Below are 6,142 nucleotides of genomic sequence, written 5' to 3'. Positions count from 1 at the left end.
CAAGAAGAATATAATAATTCCAATACCAAAGAAAGCGGGTGTACACAGATGTGAAAATTACCTAAATATCAGTTTAGTAAGTCACAGCTGCAAAATACTAACGCGAATTCTTTACAGACGAATAGAAAAACTGGTAGAAGCCGACCTCTGGGAAGATCAGTTTCGATTCCGTAGAAATACTGGAACACGTGAGGCAATATTGACCCTACGACTTATCTTAGAGAATAGATTAAGGAAAGTCAAACCTACGTTTCTAGTATTTGTAGACTTAGAGAAAGCTTTTGACAATGTTGACTGGAATACTCTCCTTCAAATGCTAAAGGTGGCGGGGGTAAAATACAGGGAGCGAAAGGCTATTTACAATTTGTACAGAACCCAGATGGCATTTATAAAAGTCGAGGGGCATGGAAGGGAAGCAGCGGTTGGGAAGGGAGTGAGACAGGGTTGTAGCCTCTCCCCGATATTATTCAATCTGTATATTGACCAAGTAGTAAAGGAAACAAAAGAAAAATTCGGAGTAGGTATAAAAATCCATGGAGAAGAAATAAAAACTTAGAGGTTCGCCGATGACATTGTAATTCTGTCAGAGACAGCAAAGGACTTGGAAGAGCAGTTGAACGGAATGGACAGCGTCTTGAAAGGAGGATATAAGATGAACATCAACAAAAGCAAAACGAGGATACTGGAATTTAGTCGAATTAAATCGGGTGACGCTGAGGGAATTAGATTATGAAATGAGACACTTAAAGTAGTAAAGGGGTTTTGCTATTTAGGGAGCAAAATAACTGATGATGGTCGAAGTAGAGAGGATATAAAATGTAGACTGGCAATGGCAAGGAAGCATTTCTGAAGAAGAGAAATTTCTTAACATCGAGTATAGATTTAAGTGTCAGGAAGTCGTTTCTGAAAGTATTTGTGTGGAGTATAGCCACGTATGGAAGTGAAACATGGACGATAAATAGTTTAGACAGAAGAGAATAGAAGCTTTTGAAATGTGGTGCTACAGAAGAATGCTGAAGATTAGATGGGTAGATCACATAACTAATGAGGAGGTATTGAATAGAATTGGAGAGAAGAGGAGTTTGTGGTACAACTTGACAACAAGAAGGAAACGGTTGGTAGGACATGTTCTGAGGCATCAAGGGATCACAAATTTAGCATTGGAGGGCAGCGTGGAGGGTAAAAATCGTAGAGGGAGAGCAAGAGATGAATACACTAAGGAGATTCAGAAGGATGTAGATTGCAGTAAGTACTGGGAGATGAAGAAGCTTGCACAGGATAGAGTAACATGGAGAGCTGCATCAAACCAGCCTCAGGACTGAAGACCACAACAACTTTCCGCAAACCCAGAATCAGTTTCTCTGTTTTATCAGGATTACATAGGAATTCATTGGAAGAAAACCAATTCACTGCAGAACAGAAAGGGATCTAGCACCGACACATGTGGCGCTGTAGTCCAAACTTCCTTCAAAGAGGAGAATCTATTTTTAACTAATACAAACTGCCTCTTGTTGTTTGATATTACTTGTTACCGCTATATATGGGTTATGTAATGCTATAATACGCCAATTTTTCACTTAGAGTCTTAAATTAAGCACACTCGAAGGCCTTGCTGTCAACTGATATTAGATACTTAACGCTTAAATCCTTTCAACACCTGGCTAACAACTTCAGTGAGAGCAGTAATGGTATTTTTGCCATTTGGAATCAAAACTGTGAGTTGGAGATTGTAGGGAAGCAGCCTACTCACGTCGTAGTAAATTCACATCAGTTTTTCCATTGTGTGCCAGCCAGTCCGCTGTAACTAGCTCTGACGTCATAAATGTTGCGCAATACTTTAAAAATCAAGTAAATAACCTAAAATGTTTCTAGCATGTCAGGAGTAATACTAAATTAATATGTGTTGAATATCAGTTCGATAACTTTAACCATTTTCGAAATTTGGATGTTTTTCTGTAAAAATCATTGGCACAACAGAAAAGAGCTAGAAATTTAAAAATTTATATTTCGATTCCTTTTCCATAATAATTTAATAGAAACAGTACTTTGGATATCACAAATTAATATTTTAGTTGAAATTCATGATTTTTTGGTTTTTGTCTTAAAAATTAAGGAAGCAAGATAGATTAAGTATGCTAGTAAATAAGGCTACGATGTTTATATTGAAGTACAATGGAGATCCGCTATAACCATAAAGATGTGAGAAGTTTCATTTGAATAACTATAAAACTATAGCGATAGCGTATCTCCAAAGGGCAAGTTCAGAGCTTGTCTACTGCGTGCAGTGTAATTAAATTAATTCTCTCGCCCAAAATATTTAACTTAGCCACGTCAAACTTTTGTTATGATTACCTACGTGTGTGCTGATTGCACATTTAAATTGAGAACTTCATCTGCCATCAGCAAAAGAAGCTATGATTTATTCGGTAACTTAAAGTGGTGTGTTACTAGCCCAGCGGCTAGTCGGGAGAGCCGATTTGATCAGGCGTTCCCTTAGCCGTCCGCACCACGGCTTTATATATAAGAACACTGCGCGAGGACGAAAGGCCCCAGTTCTCTCCAGACACTGAATAGCACACCATCTGTGTCAGGAATCGCGCCGCGTCGGTAGCATTGCTATAAACAGCCTCGGATGCCGTATTAAGTTACTCGGGATACGCGTAACCATGAAATCATTTTCGAGTGAAGTGTTAATTCTGGTATGATTTCAATTATCTATCTTCAGTTTGCGTATGTCGTATTTTCACGTGCCGTCGCGGGACAGACATTCTACCATTATTTTGCGTGGCGTTTGATGAACCTAATCATCAAATTATGGCGAGCATTCACTTAAACATTTAATTTGGACAGTTATAGTTGCATCAGCGCATTAGACTCTGAACTGCTCTGTTAGTTAGATTGTGTGGATTCTTTTTTTTTTTATCTGTGACTTTCAGAATATACTGAACTATTTTTAGAAAATGGTTTTTGATTATGAATCCCAGACAATCTCCTAATTTCTCAGAGCTATAAGCTGTAGCTATAAGTGTATTTCTCAGATGAAGTGGGCACTAGGAATTCTAATTACAGGCTTCACGTCTTGCTAATCACTTTCTGGTTGCCAATATTGTAGTTAGAGAGCCAGTGTTGAGAACGGCAAAAGACAGCATAAATAGTAGGACTGGTTTCTACATTCAAACATTTATATAACAATTAATTCCACTCGCCGCCCCACATATGGTTAGAACGGCAAGGAATGCATCTACATTACAAACTAAACATTAAATAACAGCAACCTTCAAATGGCTCTGAGCACTATGGGACTCAACTGCTGAGGTCATTAGTCCCATAGAACTTAGAACTAGTTAAATCTAACTAACCTAAGGACATCACAAACATCCATGCCCGAGGCAAGATTCGAACCTGCGACTGTAGCGGTCTTGCGGTTCCAGCCTACAGCGCCTTTAACCGCACGGCCACGTCGGCCGGCCTAACAGCAACCTTCATTTCCACCAGCCGCCCCACAAGATGAAATCATGCTCTCTGAAACAGTTGTTTAGCTAGTTCTTCGTTAGATTCTGGAAAACTATGGAAAATATGGACAGTAGAAATTGGTCGGTAGTTTTGGGGAAGATGCTTATCTCCCTATTTTGTCAATTTTGAGTTCATCAGCGAAAACTCCCGAGTCTAAACACATATTAAAGATGACGGAAAGAGGTTGACAGAAGAGATGTATTATTTTTTAGTTACATAGATAGAGAAGCAGTAACAGTCCGCACATCCATCAACTTAGAACCTTGACACAGTTTTCATAACATCCTTGCGGTGACAACATTCCATTGGAAGACATACCTCTCATGTGGCTCAGCACAAAGAAGCTCTAAAGCACAGGTGATATTTTCATTAATGTGGTCTTTCAGCTCGTTCACTGACGTTAGAAAGTAGTCATTTACTTCTTCTGGGTCCAGTAATGCATCTTATGTGGCAATGGCTGTTAAATACCGCCAGATAAATGTGTTTGGTGTTACATATAAATACGTATTATGAGTATTTCATCATCATCTAATTCTGTAATCTCAAACACAGAAGAAATTTGAAATTGCATCGGTAATTAGTGTGTATTTCATTACTTCGTTAATTCGAAAGTCATCTAAATAACTGCCATACCTGACTGAAAGACACTCGGCGGTTTAACGATTTACGTACTCGTACATTGCCAGAATGAGATTTTCACTCTGCAGCGGAATGTGCGCTGATATGAAACTTCCTGGCAGATTAAAACTGCGTGCCCGACCGAGACTCGAACTCGGGACCTTTGCCTTTCGGGGGCAAGTGCTCTACCATCTGAGCTATCGAAGCTGTGAGTACCGGGCGTGAGTCGTGCTTCGGCAGCTCATATGGTTGAGCACTTGCCCACAAAAGGCAAAGGTCCCGAGTTCGAGTCTCGGTCGGACACACAGTTTTAATCTGCCAGGAAGTTTCATATCAGCGCACACTCCGCTGCAGAGTGAAAATCGCATTCTGGAAACATCCCCCAGGCTGTGGCTAAGCCGTGTCTCCGCAATATCCTTTCTTTCAGGAGTGCTAGTCCTGGAGGGTTCGCAGGAGAGCTTCTGTAAAGTTTGGAAGGTAGGAGACGAGGTACTGGCAGAAGTAAAGCTCTGAGTACCGGGAGTGAGTCGTGCTTCGGTAGATCAGATGATAGAGCACTTGCCCACGAAAGGCAATGGTCCCGAGTTCGAGTCTCGGTCGGGCACTCAGTTTTAATCTGCCAGAAGTTTCATATCAGCGCACACTCCGCTGCAGAGTGAAAATCTCATTCTGGAAACATCCCCCAGGCTGTGGCTATGCCATGTCTCCGCAATATCCTTTCTTTCAGGAGTGCTAGTCCTGCAGGGTTCGCAGGAGAGCTTCTGTAAAGTTTGGAAGGTAGGAGACGAGGTACTGGCAGAAGTAAAGCTGTGAGTACCGGGCAGGAGTCGTGCTTCAGTAGCTCAGATGGTAGAGCACTTGCCCGCGAAAGGCAAAAGTCCCGAGTTCGAGTCTCGGTCGGGCACACAGTTTTAATCTGCCAGGAAGTTTCGTACTCGTACGTTGTTTGTATGTGTATAAAACTGCGTCTACATCGGATAGTGCCTGCTAGGTGCTACACGTGATTTGTTCAGTTAATGTATTTGAGGGAAGTTATCAGCACATTTACAATAAACCCTTAAGCGTAAGATGAATAATGTTGTAGTAAAGAAAAAGTAGGAATTTAGTAATTTAAGTGCAGGTTACAAATACAGCCAATAGGAAGAGAAAGTAGTGTTAGTGAAATGAAAGGTGGAAAGGTAAAGATAAACTACAAAACAAAATAATAGCGAACAAAGAAGCGGAAAAAATAAAACAGTAACAGACTACACATTTGTAATTTGTAGTAAGCCGCGCTTCTTTCATAAAGAACGGGGCAGTAAACGTCAAACAATTAGAACACTGCTAAAGAGTAAGAAGCCAAACTGTAAATATCAGAATTGAAATACCCCGTTGAAATTTCATCAAAGCACGACGCACAGTAATATTTGTAAGATATTTAGAGTCTGTTTTGAGCCATATAAATATTTTTGTTTATAATTCTAAATAATTTTCTCAGAAGTGCTAAAGAAATGAACTTAGAAGCTAAGCTATGTAAGTTCCATAGGTAACTTTAAAATGTGGTGTCACCGCCAGACACCACACTTGCTAGGTGGTAGCCTTTTAAATCGGCCGCGGTCCGCTAGTATACGACGGATCCGCGTGTCATCACTATCAGTGATTGCAGACCGACCGCCGCCACACGACAGGTCTAGAGAGACTTACTAGCACTCGTCCCAGTTGTACAGCTGACTTTGGTAGCGATGGTTCAGTGACAAAATACGCTCTCATTTGCCGAGACGATAGTTAGCATAGCCTTCAGCTAAGTCAATTGCTACGACCTAGCAAGACGCCATTTATCCTTTGCTATGTATATAATGAAGCATGTACAGTAACAAGACCAATGTTCATCAATTGTGGATTAAAGTTAAGTATTCCAGCAGCTACGTACTTTTCTTTATAGCATTCATTACATATCCTGTTTCAGACCTCACGCCAGCCTGCGTGAGTTTAAGCGCGTGCCTTTCGGTTACCCGTCACTGTGGACTGGCTG

At 40.8% G+C, this 6,142-nt stretch overlaps 1 non-coding gene across 1 annotated transcript; it reads right to left on the bottom strand.

Moving 5' to 3' along the window:
- Window positions 1-4,261: 4,261 nt before the first annotated feature.
- Trnas-cga (transfer RNA serine (anticodon CGA)) lies at window positions 4,262-4,338 on the bottom strand. Its single transcript has one exon. It is a non-coding gene; the product is annotated as a tRNA-Ser (tRNA).
- Window positions 4,339-6,142: the final 1,804 nt, after the last annotated feature.

The sequence above is a fragment of the Schistocerca serialis genome, chromosome 1 (genome assembly GCF_023864345.2).
Source record: "Schistocerca serialis cubense isolate TAMUIC-IGC-003099 chromosome 1, iqSchSeri2.2, whole genome shotgun sequence".
NCBI classification, from domain to species: Eukaryota; Metazoa; Arthropoda; class Insecta; order Orthoptera; family Acrididae; genus Schistocerca; species Schistocerca serialis.
Note: the sequence above shows the minus strand (reverse complement) of the source record. Positions and strands in the feature narration are given on the sequence as shown.